We start from the raw sequence: 15,359 nt of genomic DNA, 5'->3' as shown, positions 1-15,359 counted from the left end.
ACACTTTGATGCTAATAGCAAGCTCTGTAAGCATGGGTCCTGATGTGATCAAAAGTGTGATCAAAAGTGTGCAGACAAATAGTTGAACTGTAAGCTTGTACAATTACTCACCTGTAACATTCCATGAGAATGCAGTCTGTGTACTGGTGTGGAATGACTTGGATGTGTGTAGGCTAAGCTTGTACCGGTGTTCAGCGGAAAGTGTGGACAAGTACCAGACATACACAAGGGAGGAACTGGCAGGCTTTGGGGAACTCCCAAGTTTTACAGAAGTACAAATAACATTAGCGGATGGGATGCTAAGGGGAGAAATCTTCTAAAGTGACCAGTGAGGACTAACCCTGCTCATTGGCCCAGAATGTGGATTGACTGTTAGAAGGCAGAGAATAAAAACAGGGGAAGGAGATGTAATGGTGTACCCTGGAAAAGGGCATAGCTCAGCTGATTGGCTGTCACCTTGAAGGAGAGCACGCCATGCTGTAACTTTGTCACATTTAAGAATCTCATTTAAAATATTAAATTTGAATTGTTGTTTTAAAAATTAAATATCCCTGAAAACCCAGTGAAAGGTAAGGTATATGCAGGCCTTTTTTAAAGAGGGGGTGGCATGGGAGTTTCATACACTGAGGCGTTTCACACACTGAGGCACTTGCTCTATCTATCTTTCTATCTATCTATCTATCTATCTATCTATCTATCATCTATCTATCTATCTATCTAGATATCCATCCATCCATTTGGAAACTGCCTTAGACTCCGGCTATGGAAGAAAGGCAACATACAGTAATCTCCAAAACAATACCTGGAGGGCATGTCCCCCACACCTGCTCTCCAGTCTGGAGCATGCCATAGTGCATATTGCAGCATCTTCAACTAAACAAACCCGGGGGAGAAATCTCTGGCACAAAGTACAAGGAAAGAGGTGCTTTCCCCAAGCTACGTGCTAACATAAGCTTTGCATGTTTTCCCTATTGCTTGCTGGGTGGGGCCAACTGTCAGATGCTGAACAAGATAGAATTGCACCCAAGAGCAAAAAGATGCTGGAGCTGTCCAACTGGATCCGACATTGAGTTCAGTGGTGTAAAGGGGAGGGGAGGGGAATGGCATAAGACAATACAGGGGATTTATAGATTTTCCTTGTTCCAGCAAGTGAATTAGGTGATAATGTGGCTTTCAAGTTTGTTGATGGCTGGTTAGCATAGAGAATGTCAAAGAACCAAGCAGAGGCTGGATATTTTTTCCTTTGACAGGGTTCCTACTACTGTACTGGCTAGCAGATCAAACAGTAATGCTTCTTTGCAATGTGGTCCACATTTCTAAATAAAAGCTGGAAGTTGCATTTTGGCTAGCTAACGATAATATTGTCAAAGCCCCTAAATAGGGGGTGGAGAACCTTGGGCCTGAACATTAAATGCAGCCCTCCAAGGTTCTCCCGCAGGGTTTTCCCCACCACCTTCATGCCTCCCACTGGCGCTTGCAGACATCTTGGGTGCTTTTACCTGACTATAGTGTGTCCATGAACTCTGATAATGTATTTTGCGTGCCTGGATGGAGGATGGAGAGGGGTGTGTGGATGAATGTGCAGACACTAGCTTATTTTACAGAGCGTAAAATTTGCATTCATTGCTCTGCCCACTTTCACCTCTGGCTCTTTCAACCACCTACTATGTGCCCCTGCTACCGTCCGAGGTTGCCCAGAATGGAAAATAGCCCTCAAGGCTGAAAGGTGCCCCCCACCTGCCCTAGACAGCCTAGGAATGAGACAGCATCTGAAGAACCTCTAAGTCCCATTCACATCTGTCTGATCATTGAGATAATCATTGGAGTCCCCAGTCTGAATCCCTCCACTTTCAGAGGTGAGGTGGATGGGTAGCAGCAACAGGGCCTTTGGATGGTGGCTCCTTATGTGCTGGACTCATTTCTGCTACCAAGGCAGTCAGGGTGCAGAAGGGGGTAAAGTGAGAGGATGTGGAGCTGAGGAACTGAACAAAGACAGACCCTACAAAATGAATACAAACAGAAGGAAGCAACTGAATTTTTGCCTTTCCACCTGTACTGCTTAAAATTTTAACTAGCAGCTTTCAAGCCAGAATTGTTTGGTCTGCAGTGGCAGCGGGCAACTTACAGCATATATATATATATATATATAGAGAGAGAGAGAGAGAGAGAGAGAGATTTTTTAAATACAAAATGCAAAAATAATAAACAATATGACATGTATCATAACATATTTTCAAAGCTTCTTTGGACTCCCTCACGTCTCCCGCTCCCACTTACATCATTGTAAAACTTTTTCCAGCAATTTATCATCTTGTTTACATTCTTAAATCTCATTCATTTAATTTAATCTAATAATTCTCCAAAAGGTTTATATTTTCCTCAATCTCACTTATCATCCAAATTACGTCTAATTTAGTGGTGCTCAATTATTTATGGACTGGCATCCTTCTTAACATTCAACCAAATTACAGTATTTTTGTAAATAAATCCTAAATTTCTTCCAATCTTCTTCAACCCTCTCCTCTCCCAGGTCTCGGATTCTGCCGGTCATCTCAGCCAATTCCATATAGTCTATCAGTTGCATCTGCCATTCTTCCAGTGTGGGTAGATCTCGAGTTTTCCAGTGCTTGGCGATGAGTATCCTTGCTGCTGTTGTTGCATACAGGAAAAAAGTTCTGTCCTTCTTTATCACCCTCTGGCCGACAATACCCAGGAGGAAGGCCTCTGGTTTCTTGGGGAAAGTATACTTAAATACCTTTTTCAACTCATTATATATCATTTCCCAGAAGGCCTTCACTCTAGGGCACGTCCACCAGAGGTGAAAGAATGTTCCTTCATTCCCTTTACATTTCCAGCATTTGTTATCAGACAAATGGTATATTTTGGCAAGTTTAACTGGGATCATGTACCATCTACATATCATTTTCATTACATTTTCCTTCAAAGCATTACATGCAGTGAAGTTCAACCCAGTGGTCCACAACCTTTCCCAGTCCTCGAACATGATATTATGCCCAATGTCCTGTGCCCACTTTATCATAGCCGATTTAACCATTTCATCTTGTGTATTCCATTTTAACAGCAAGTTATACATTCTTGAAAGTACCTTAGTCTTAGGTTCTAGCAGTTCTGATTCCAATTTCGATTTCTCCACCTGGAACCCTAACTTTTTGTCATTTTTGAAAACTTCTTTAATCTGAGCGTAGTGTAACCAGTCTCGCACTTTATCCTTCATTTTCTCCAAACTCTGCAATTTCCAATTGTCTCCATCTTTTTCTAAAATTTCCCAATACTTTGGCCATTTGGCCTCCATATTGGGTCTTTTTCGGGCCTTAGCTTCCAGAGGTGATAGCCACCTTGGAGTTTTGTTTTCCAATAAGTCTTTATATTTTGTCCAGACATTAAACACTGCTTTTCTGACAATATGGTTTTTAAAGGCCTTATTGATTTTAACCTTATCATACCATAAGTATGCATGCCAACCAAAAGCATTGTTAAAACCTTCCAAATCCAATACATCAGTGTCTTCGAGAAGTAGCCAATCTTTTAGCCAGCAAAAAGCTGCGGCCTCATAATACAACTTTAAGTCCGGCAGGGCAAAGCCCCCTCTCTCTTTCGCATCGGTTAATATCTTAAACTTAATTCTGGGCTTTTTGCCCTGCCAGACAAACTTAGAAATATCTCTCTGCCACTTCCGGAAGCACTCCGTCTTATCCACAATCTGTAGTGTTTGAAACAAAAACAACATTTTTGGCAATACATTCATCTTAATAGCAGCAATTCGGCCTAACAAAGAAAGTTTCAATTTTGTCCAACTATCTAAGTCTCTCTTAATTTCTGACCAACATTTTTCATAATTATCCTTAAATAGACTCAGATTTTTTGCTGTTATATTTACCCCTAGGTACTTTACTTTTTTAACCACATTTAATTCTGTCTTTCTCTGAAACCGTTCTGACTCTGTATCTGTCAATTTTTTTCCCAATACCTTGGTTTTCTGTTTGTTTAGTTTAAATCCCGCCACCCGACCAAAGTCTTGGATCAATTGTAGTACTCTTTTCGTACTAGATTCTGGCTCCTGCAGGGTCAAAACTAGGTCATCTGCAAAAGCTTTGAGTTTATATTGTTTCGCTCCGACCTGAATTCCTTCCACCAACCGGTCCCCTCTAATCATATTCAGGAGCACTTCCAGAACCGCAATAAATAGCAAAGGGGAGATAGGACAGCCTTGTCGTGTTCCTTTTTCAATTTTAAACTCTTCTGTAACCACATTGTTAACTATCAATTTAGCCTTTTGTTCTGAATATATTGCATCAATCCCATTCTCAAAACCCCGTCCCACTCCCATTTCTTTTAAATTTCCCTTCATAAATTTCCAGGAGATATTGTCAAAGGCCTTCTCCGCGTCTATAAAAATTAACACTGTTTTTGTATTTATGTCTGTTTGCAAAAGTTCCAAAATGTCAATAATGTTCCTTGTGTTAGCAAACAAGTGTCTACCTGGGAGAAAGCCCGCCTGGTCCTTGTGAATTACCTCATTTAAAACTTTTTTAAATCTACTTGCCAGAATATCTGCAAATATTTTGTAATCCACGTTTAAAAGAGAGATGGGACGATAGTTCTTAAGTTGTGTCTTTTCAGCTTCCGATTTTGGTATCAATGTGATGAAGGCTTCTTTCCACGATTCTGGCACCCTCCTCCCCTCCATAATTTCATTGCTAACCTCCATCAGTGGTTGTATCAGATAGTCTTTTAGTGTCTTATAATACTTGGAGGTCAGCCCATCTGGTCCTGGAGATTTGCCCAATTTCATGTTCTGAATGGCTTGTTCAATCTCTTGTCGTGTTATTTTGCAGTTCAGGATTGATCTATTTTCTTGTGACAATTTTGGTAATCCATTTTTTTCCAAAAATTGTTTAATCTCAATCTCATCTTGCGGCCCTTGGGTATATAATTTTTTGAAATATCTCTGGAAGCACTTTCTAATATCCACAGGGTTCTGAATGTTTCTTCCTTCAATCTCTAAATTTGTAACTGTATTTAATTTTTGTCTCCTCTTCAACTGCCAAGCTAGCAGTTTTCCACATTTATTCGCCGATTCAAAAGTTTTTTGTTTCATTAATTTAATCTTCCACTCTATTTCCTGGTTTATCAATTTAGAATATTGTGCTTGATGAAGTTTAATTTCTCTCAGCGTCGGCTGTGACTTCGGGTTTAATCTTAGCTTCTTTTCTAATTCTTTAATTTTCTCCAAGATTTTATCTTTCCTCTCATTTTGTGTCCTTTTCTTTACAGCATTCTGTTGTATCAAGAACCCCCTCATCACTGCCTTGCTTGCATCCCAGATGGTTCTTTTTTCCACCGTAGTGTTCATGTTTATCTCAAAATAATCCTTTAGAGCTTTTTGGGCCTTCTTAATAATCTCCTGATCTCTAAACAAATTGTCATTCATCTTCCATCTAAAGGAGCCGGTTGGTATTAGTGTCATGTCCATCTTTACTGCATTATGGTCGGAGCAGGTCTTTGGGCAGATTTCCACCTTTTTGACTTTGGGTGCCAGACCTCTAGATATCCATATTTGGTCGATTCTTGTCCAGGTCAGTTGGGCTTCAGAGAAAAATGTTCCCTCTCTTCCCAAGGGGTTCTTTATCCTCCAAATATCAATCAAATCCATATTGTCTGTCATTTCGAAAAAGGTCTTTGGTAGTCTGCCATCTTTTGTAACATTTTGGCTTTGTGACTTATCCATGTTGGTTGATACGACCCCGTTCATATCTCCCATCAAAATGATGTTGTTGTAATCCAGATAATCCAGCATGGTCTCACGCAACTTCTTATAAAATTCCGATTTCCCCTCATTTGGCGCATAGATTCCTAATATCAAAAGTTTCTCTCCTTGATGTTGTATCTCAATTGCCAAAATTCTTCCATGTTCGTCTTTAAATAGGAATTTGGGTGACAGGCTCTCTTTTGCATAAATGACCACACGTCTCTTCTTTACTCTGTCCGAAGATATAAATTCCTGGCCCAATCTTTTGTTTACTAGCACTTTTCTGTGGAGCCTAGTCACATGTGTTTCTTGCAGGCAAATAATGTCCAATTGTTCTTTTTTTAATATATGAAATATTTTCCTCCTTTTTTCCGGGATGTTACAGCCATTTATATTCCAGCTCAGAAGTTGCAGAGACATTCTGAAATAATCTGGTTATTTTTCCAGGGGTGGTATCTTATTCGTTGAATCTTCAGGTTCCAAGGGTGCCGGTACCACCGGTGCTCCAGGCCCAAAGGGTAGTTCAATTCCTTTTTGAAGGTCCTCTCCGTATGTGGTCAGAAATTTGTCTCTATCTTCCAGTGTTCTAATTTTAACCTTCTTCCCTCTGAAGGTAAAAGATAGTCCTTGGGGAAATTCCCACCTAAAGATAATTGAATTGCTCCTAAGCAGTTTAACCAATTCCAGGTAGTCGGATCTAAGGTCCAACAGTTGTTTAGGGATATCTTTATAAATTTCAATTCTTCTATCCAAAATGTCCAGTGACTTTTCGTAATGTAAGCCCAAAATCTTATCCCTTTCCTCCTTTGATCTCAATGTTATCAAGCAGTCTCTGAGCTTTTCTTTCTTTACAAGTCTTCCAAGCCTGAAAGCAGACGCAATTTTAAAGTCCTTTTCCTCTAAATTCCAGAACTTGGAAAATTCTTTAGTCAGAAACTCAGCTAAGTTGCCTTCTTCCACTTCTGGTATTGACCTTATCCTTAAATTACTCTCCCGGTTCCGCAGTTCTATCATAGATAGATAGGTCTGATGTTCACCTACTTGTTTGCAGAGTGGTCTTACCTCTTGTTCTAAATTTTCTAATTTTTGACTAGTATCCTCAGCCAATTTCCGATTTTCTACTGTGGCCTCCGTCAACTGCCCAATTGCCTGTGCGTTCTGTGATACTTGTCCAGTTTATTTAAACATTCTGTGTTTTGATCAATTTTGGCTGTTTGTTCATCGGCTTTCTTGTCCAAAGATTCCACTCTCTTGTCCAGAGATTCCAATTTTTCATAGATTTTCTCTAGAATAGAAGCAGTTGCTCCTGAGGCCATATCTTCCAATTGTAACTGTTCAGTTTCTCCCTCTCCTGCCCTTGGCAGAGAAGCAGCTTCTTCCTCTGAAGGCAAAGTAGGTACAGATGATCTACGTGTCTGCGAGACTGAGGTTAAAGTTTTCAAAGTTGTTTGTCTAGTTCTTCCCCTCCTTCTTGCGCCACTCATTCCAGAGTTATCTAAAAGTCAAGGTCAAGCTGAGTTGTTCCCATGAGAAAGCAGTGGCCCAGAGGAAAACAGTCAAACAGGAGGTCGGGGAAAAGGAAAGTGAAATGATGTCACTGCTGTAAATCCCAGATCCTCTAGGGGGGAGCTTGAAATGTCTTAAGGGAAGAATCCAATTCTAATAAATTTACTAAAATCAAATTTAATGTCCAAGAACCTTCAATAGCAGGTTTTAAGCAGAGTTAGTATTAACAGCCACATTGTTTCAGACAGTGCATACTGGTACTTCAATTGATGTTTCAAAGTAACAAGTCCAGACCCCCTCAGATTGTTGCAAGTTCTAATACACAATAGCCAGATCTGCAGAACTGACAGCTCAAGTTGCTCAGGCAGCTCCAGCACCTGGGTTTCTCATTCAAGTTGTAGTTCCAATAGAAGAAAGGTATCACAGTACAAATAAGAATCAGAGAATCAAATGCTTAAAGTCCTTATTTTGTTTAAGGGAAAGTTCAGTGGGTGCTCAGATCAGTTAGGCTAAAGATTCTTTTTAAGCCTCCACTCCTCCAGCTCTTTGCTTTGAAGTTCAGTGACAGCGGAAGACGGACTTCCTGTTTTGCGTCGCTCCGCTTTCAGCCAAATTCAATAATTTAGTCTCAAATTTTTTAAAGTCCTTCTTTACTCACGGGTTGTTGCTTTCCCGAGTCAAAAGTTTCCAGGAAAAGAGGTCAGCGCTCACCGGCAGCAGCAGCGCGGCTTCACTCCGTAGATTGCGAAACGACTCATAGCGCCGCAACCCCCTCCACGTTCCGGAGCCCCTTACGGGGTTCCTTCAGCATTTCGGGAGCCGCTTCTGGCGCCCGCCGAGTCTCAAGACCACAGGCTCTTGCTGCCTGTGGGTTTCCGATGTGGGTCTCCGCTTCGCCGTAGCGGACGACCCAGTTTCCACGGAGCTTCCTCCTCACGAAAGGAAGAGGACCGCCATTGCCGTTCGCGCCGCCTCCGGAAGTCTGCAGCATATATAAAAAATTGTAGCACATCAGACATTTAAAATTTCCTGATACAGGGCTGCCTTCCAATGTCTTCTTTTATAGTCAAGATAGTTGTTTATTTCCTGGAGATTTGATGGGAGGGCTTACCACAGTTTCATATTAACCTGCTGCTGATTCTTGTTTTATAACAGAGTTGGGGGGACCTTTATTCAGGCTGGGGGCCACACTCCCCTGTGGGGAGCTTCTTGGGGTCTGCAAGGCAGTGGTGGGCAGGGCTGTAGGCAAAAACGAACAATCAGTGTGACTTTTGTACAGTAGGTTTCTAACACATACCTCTTTCTGTCTCCTTCCACTCAAGAGGCACCATCAGAGCAGTAAGGAATGTGGCATGGGGAGGGGGCATGGCTTATGGAGGTCCCAAGGGCTGGAAAGATGCCTCGAAGGTGTAACTTCACCCATGGGCCAGAAGTTCCATTGCAGGTACGTCAGCTCCTGGGGGCCTGCGGGCCCTCTCAGCATCTTTTGCAGGGAGTCAGTCCTCCCACCCCAATGTTGAGGAGGCTGAGTGTGGAGCGAAGCATGGAGTTGAGTGCAGCATGGCTCCAGGGGCCAGTTCCTCTCCACCTCCTCCTGCTGTGGAGGGGAAAGAGGGTGGAAGCAGCCTCTCGCTGGTGGCAGCAACAGGAGCAGGCAGAGGAGGAAGCTCTGACTTTTGAAGCCACATGGCAACCCATGGCTCCTCCCAGCATCCTGGGGAGGGTTGTAAGTGAACACTTGAGCATGAAAATCTCAGGACGCTGAATTCCACACCTGCTGTTGGTTTCTGTGTTTTGCATCATGAAGTAATGGACGAGACATGATGGCTACCCATCTCCCAGTCTATATCCCCTGTTGTTTCACTCCAGTCTGTGCTCCGAACACTACTGTTTCTGGAGTCAGTGCTGCTGGGTTCACCTAGAGTTCTGTGTAAAGCCTTTCCCATACTCCTAGCACTTGAGCAGCTTCTCCACAGAGTGGCCCCAGTGGTGCCTGTACAGATCCGAGCACAGGCTGAAGGTCTTCCCACATTCCTGGCACTGGTACAGCTTCCTCCCCTGTGCGAATCCTCTGGTGTTTGGTGAGGACCTGGCTCTGCCGGAAGCACATCTCGCACTCAGTGCACTGGTACTGACCGCGGGCACACGTGCTAAACCCTGTCTGTGGTGCCTACCCCTTCCCCACAAAGAATGAGACAAGAGACCAGAGTATGGGTTCAAATTGGCCACGACTTTATTGAGCTTCAGAAGTGGGGAACTTGACACAAGCCTTGGCAGGTAACCCTCTCAGCCCGTCTGGCTTAGGATATGCAGGCTGATGAGGTGTAGTGAGAGGGGACTGCAAAGCACAAACTTACACAGCATGCCCTTCCACCAACCTCAGCCTGGGAGTTTGACCTACATGCCGCTGCTCTAGGGCCAGGGACTCCCGGTTTTTGTCCTTTAATAGGCCCTGCAAATACCACCACTTGGGAAGGGAGAATGAATGCATTCCCCCCAACTTGACAATAGACTAAAGGATACCTTGCCAAGGCCTAAAACTGCCAAAGTTGTGACAAAATGCTACAAGGAAGGCGAAACCTGCCAATGCAGGGAAAATTCCTTCCCAGTTCTGAATACAGCAACCATCTTACGACCGCAGCAGCGCCCGCTGACCTGGAACGCAAAATATTAGTCTGTAAGGAAAAAGTACAATTAACTTGATGACCACTGACCTAGGATGAAATTATTTGGAGGCAAGCAATTATTAATTTGAGGGAGGGTGGGTGGGTGGTGTGATCCTCGAAGAAAACCAAGTGAGGCTTGGTCAAAAGGGTCAGCCTCTTTTCTTTGGCCTTAGCCCCACCCCCGGCTGGCCATCCATTGTCCTCCCTGGCCGAGGGCAGGTCAAAGGCCAACCCAAGCAGGTGGGAGGTACCCGTCCAGGTGAGCCCGAGTCCCACAACTGAGGACCAGTCACCCATGCTCTGCCATCAAACCCTGTTGTCTACCCAGTCCCTGAGGACTTGTCGCAAGTCGTGCAGCCAGAGGTCACTACCAAGTGGGGTCAGGTGTACTCCATCCGCCCTGAATAGGCCAGCCTTATCTGCCCTGATGGTGGGATGTGGAGTAGAGAATCCGCTAATTAGCCGCATGGTATTGCGCATGGCCTTGTTGATTTTCCCCACAGCATAATTGATGCGAGAGGGATTGGAAGCCCCTCTCCAGCGCAGGCAGGGAAGGAGATTGGACCAGCTGATGGTTCTTGTTGGATACAAGGCATGCAAGCTTTCTATATCTGCCCTTGCAGCAAGGGTCAGGGCAATGCCTTTTTGTTCCACTAGATCATTCTCTCCCAAGTGTAAAATCAAGACCCTCGGAGGGCTATGCTCCGCCGCAGCACTACGCAGCATGGGCATCAAGCTCGGCCAACGCATGCCCTGCTGGGCCATCCAACAAATGCGTACCGTGGGGTGGATGTTAAGGTTACGGCCCCCATTGTGTGACCAGGCATAATCTGCCACCCAATGGACAATGCTATGCCCTACAACCCAGATCTACATGGTGGGCAAACCTGTAAGAAAATTAAATTGCAAGCAATAAGGAGGAGCCGGGCCGAATGTAGCTTTTCTCGTGAAAGCTGTCACAGGGGTCCGGCCAACAAAGGAATTTACAAAAGAATAAGTTAGCTGCCCTGTACAACTCCTCAACCCGGGCCAGGCAACGCTGCAGGCTGCGGTTCTGACGCAGTAATTCCTGCACATTGTCCCCACTGGACTGTGAAGCATCGCTCTCAGCAGCGAACTGCTCTGGGGATATAGGCTTTTTCTTCTTGGGGTGGGCCCTGTAGGGCCTGGCATCAGATGTGGAAGGGCCATCAAAATGATCATCCCTCACCTTTTTCTTAGTTATTATGAGCTTCATAAGTAGCACCTTCCTGCCAGAAGACAAGGCTGCTTTTATGGCATTGCTAGGGGTGCCCTTCGCTGCGGCTTTAGGGGTGCCCACCATTACAGCTTCATGTGTGTGAGGGGGAGAGCCTTCCCTTTGTTCAGCAGCCGTGGCTAGAGACATAACGCACCTTGAAGTGAGCCACGACAGACCTGAGTAAGATGGGCAGGTGGTGTGGTTTTTTTAAAATACTTATTATACTGCTATATTGGTTATTTTCCTACAAGAGTATCTTGATAAAAAATCAGAAGATGGGGGGGTAGAGACAAAACCAGCCAACCTAACTGCGCACACACGCTGAAACTGCAAAAGAAAGTAACAAGTTAGCTCACATCCATATGCTCTGGAATCTGTGGAGTAGACCCTCCAAGGATGGAATAGGGCCGCCACCCCCATAACAAGGGGGGGGGGACAACTTCCACCCTAAAAGTGCACCGCACATGAAGCCTGTAGCCAGAGCAATCGCAAAATATCAAGCATCGCAAATGCAGCCTAGACATTCCCCCCCTCCAGAACCGCCTAAAAGAACAGCCGCCATAAGGCCTACAACTGGGGGTGCCCCCTCATGGCGAGTGGTGGGGCAGATGGGCCCATGCACCCACACCACACCACCAGAAGGAGAAAATTGCCAGAGGCTGCAAATGCCGAAAAGAGGCTGCTGCCCGCTGAACCAAAAGCCACCATGTGGCCTACTGCTGGGGCGCCCCCACTCAGTGCCACAAACCCCACCCACCTGTAGGGAAGGGAGGGCAGAAATTCTAGGCAGCGTGACTCTTGAGATCCTGGTGTTATAAGAATTTTAAGGTCTTTTATATATAAATAGATGTTCATAAATGTACCAAGCAAACACATACAAACATGTAAACCACATGTCTAAAACCCACAGAAAAGTCCTGAAACCATTTTCTCTCTCCCAAAATGACCTCAAATATTTCTCTGCAAGGTCGAAGGAAATGGGAAATCTCCCCATTGTCTCTTTCACAAATCCTGGCTTAAGGGCACATTTAAGATATGAATAGGGTGTGAGCCTGTGACCTGTGACCTGGATTCAGGATTTGAGTAACAAAAGAGTGGTCAGGATGCCCAGGTAATCTAATCAAGCAACCTAGAAGACAAGAGAAAACAACAACACAGATTTCTGTTGTTGTCTGCCCCTTCTGTGATGTATGTACGATGTTTCTGGGGTTCGTCTTGGACTCCAGGGCAGGCAATTTAAAATGTCTATATAAGGGGTGCCCCCCTCCTGTGTGTGTGGGGGGGGGAGCACCCTGTTGCAACAGCTTTAATAAAGATCAGGCTTATAGCCGTTTTGCTTGTGTATATCCTGGTCTGGTCTCTGTTCATTTCCTGACCGGTTTGAGCCTTAAAAGGTACGCTCTCTCCGCAGGTCCAGTCTTCCTTGAGAAGCAGAACCCCTTGAAGGGACCCCATTTTTATTCTTATTTCACTGGTGATGGGCCAAGGCCAGGGAGATGTTTCTTGCCCCTGAGGATATCAACTTGCCTGCTATAGATCTTACCATTTGGCTTACTTCCTGCAGCAGTGCTGGAGCCCTGAATCTGAGGGTGCCCTGGATCATGATGGACAGCCGAAGGGTTATGATGGACAGCTTAAGAGGCTTCCTCCTTCCTCAGCACTTTGGCTAGATCTTTTGCTGCCATAACCTCCTGCTCCCTGTCATGACTCTGGAAAAGGATGCCATTGCCTCTTGCAGGGGAACTCATTTTCAGCTCATCATTCTTCTGAGATGGAGTCTCCACCTCTTTTTCACTGAGGATCATCTCACGATCTGCAGTAAGAAAACAAACTATGATTCAGCTCCTGTCCCTGTTCTGAATACAAAGGAGTAATGATCACAGAGAGGGCGGAAAGCAATGCCTGAGCTGAGGTTGGTGGGTTAAATACAAAATGTGAGTTATTGGGGCTTATTGGTGTTATAAGAATTCTAAGGTCTCAGATATACAGTGGTACCTCGGGTTAAGTACTTAATTCGTTCCGGAGGTCTGTACTTAACCTGAAACTGTTCTTAACCTGAAGCACTGTGATAGGAATTTTATGGTTTTAGATATATGGCAACGTTCATAACCACACGTACATAGATCAGCACAGGAAAGCAAACCTGGAACCATTTTGATTCCTAAACTGAGCAAATGTTTCTCTGCATGGTCAGAATGGAAAAGCCTCCCCATTGTCTCTTCCTTCACAAATCCTGTCTTAATCTGTGTTTGAATAAAGGTGTGAGCCTGTGACCTGGCCCAGGAAATAAGTATTTTACCACTACAAAAGAATGGCCAGGCTCCCCAGGAAATCCAATCAAGTAACCTGCCAGACAGGAGATAAACAAGGACAAGAGAAAAACAACATTTAAATTTCTGTGATGTAGGTGGGATGTATCTGAGGGGTGGTCTTAGGTTACACCCCTTCTGTGATGAATGCATAATGTTTCTGGGGGTGGTCTTGATCTAGAGGATGGGAATTTCAAAAGTCTTTATAAGGCCTTGCACAGCATTTTTGTGGGTCCTCCTCCTCTCCTGCGAGTGAGGGGAGCACCCTGTTGCAACAGATCAATAAAGATCAAGCTTACTAGCTGCTTTCCTTCTCAATATTCTCTGGTTGGCCTCTGTTATTTTCTCCTACCAATAGGGAACCTATGTAAGGACTCTATATGGGCTCTTGGATACCCCATAAGGGAAAAGGGCATATTTTTATTTACAACAGCACCACTTTAGCTAATGGGGCCTCCTGCTGCTGCCACGTGATTTCTGTTCTCATCCTGAAGCAAAGTTCTTAACCTGAAGCACTATTTCTGGGTTAGCGGAGTCTGTAACCTGAAGCGTATGTAACCTGAAGCGTATGTAACCCGAGGTACCACTGTAAAATAAATGTTCATAAATGTACAAGGCAAAGACATATATAACTATATAAGCCACTGAAATAGGACAAGAGAACAATCCTGAAGCCATTTTGACTCTCCCAAATTCACCTCAAATATTTCTCTGCAAGGAGGCAGGAAATGTGAAAAGCTTTCCAATTGTCTTTTGATTGTAGGGGCTTACACCTCCTTTTCCAAATACAGTCTGGCAAGGATCTGTTAATCTGAGCACACTATCAATACGCCTAAGAGTTTCAGGAACTAAGTACCATCTCAAAGGAATGACCAGGCTACCCAGAAAATGCAAGCAAGTAAGGCATTATCAGGTAACCTAGCAGACAGGAGAGAAGCAACACTCTCAAAATTCTGCTGGATGATGTTTTGTGGGTGGTCTTGGGCTACAGGGCGAGCAATTTCAAAAGTCTTTATGGGGGCTTGCACACCATAGTTTGGGGTTCCTCTGCCTCAATGTGTGTGGTGAGTGGGGACCCTGTTGCAATAATTCCTTGAATAAAGGTCAGGCTTACCAGCCGCTTTGCTTCTCAATATACTCTCATTGGCCTCTGTTATTTTCTCAGACCGACAAGGAACCCACTTAAGTACTCTACTGGGGTTCTGGAATACCACATAAGGGAATGGGAACTGTTTTTCTTATAACATTGGTATCTCTTGGTTGTTTTAATTTCAGCAGACATCAACCATTAACTGTAATAAGTTCTCATTCACCATTTTCAAATACCATTGCATGTCAAATATAAAATACTACATATCATTGTATGCCATCTGTCATATCAGGTATCAGCTTCTAAATACTGCAAGTAACCTCTCATATACTGTGTGATACTGAGTACTATTTCATGTAATTTATCAAATATTAAATACCATCACATGCCAACTGTAATATATTACATGTTACATATTTCACACTAAAAACCATTCTTCTTCTTCTTCTTTGGCGATCACTCGTAGCTGAGTAAGATTGTCTACCATAAACACGGTTTTAACAATGAGTCCGTAAGTGATTGTGGAGGTTAGTTCTGGATCCACACATCTCTCCACAGTGGGGACATTAATTTCCAGTCGGGAGTTGATCACAGTGTGGATTTGCCAAGCGTGCCTTCCTCTTAGCATGTTTCTTTTTTTCTTTTTTTTTGATATTTATTAAGTTTCACAAAATATAATCAGAACAACAGACAACAGACATCAGAAATACAAACGATATCAAAAAAAACATAGAAACAAAAAGAAACATACAGAAAATTCAACATAATAGTAAAAGAA

The sequence above is a fragment of the Podarcis cretensis genome (assembly GCF_951804945.1).
Source record: "Podarcis cretensis genome assembly, chromosome: Z".
Taxonomy (NCBI): Eukaryota; Metazoa; Chordata; class Lepidosauria; order Squamata; family Lacertidae; genus Podarcis; species Podarcis cretensis.
This window is presented reverse-complemented; position numbering follows the sequence as displayed.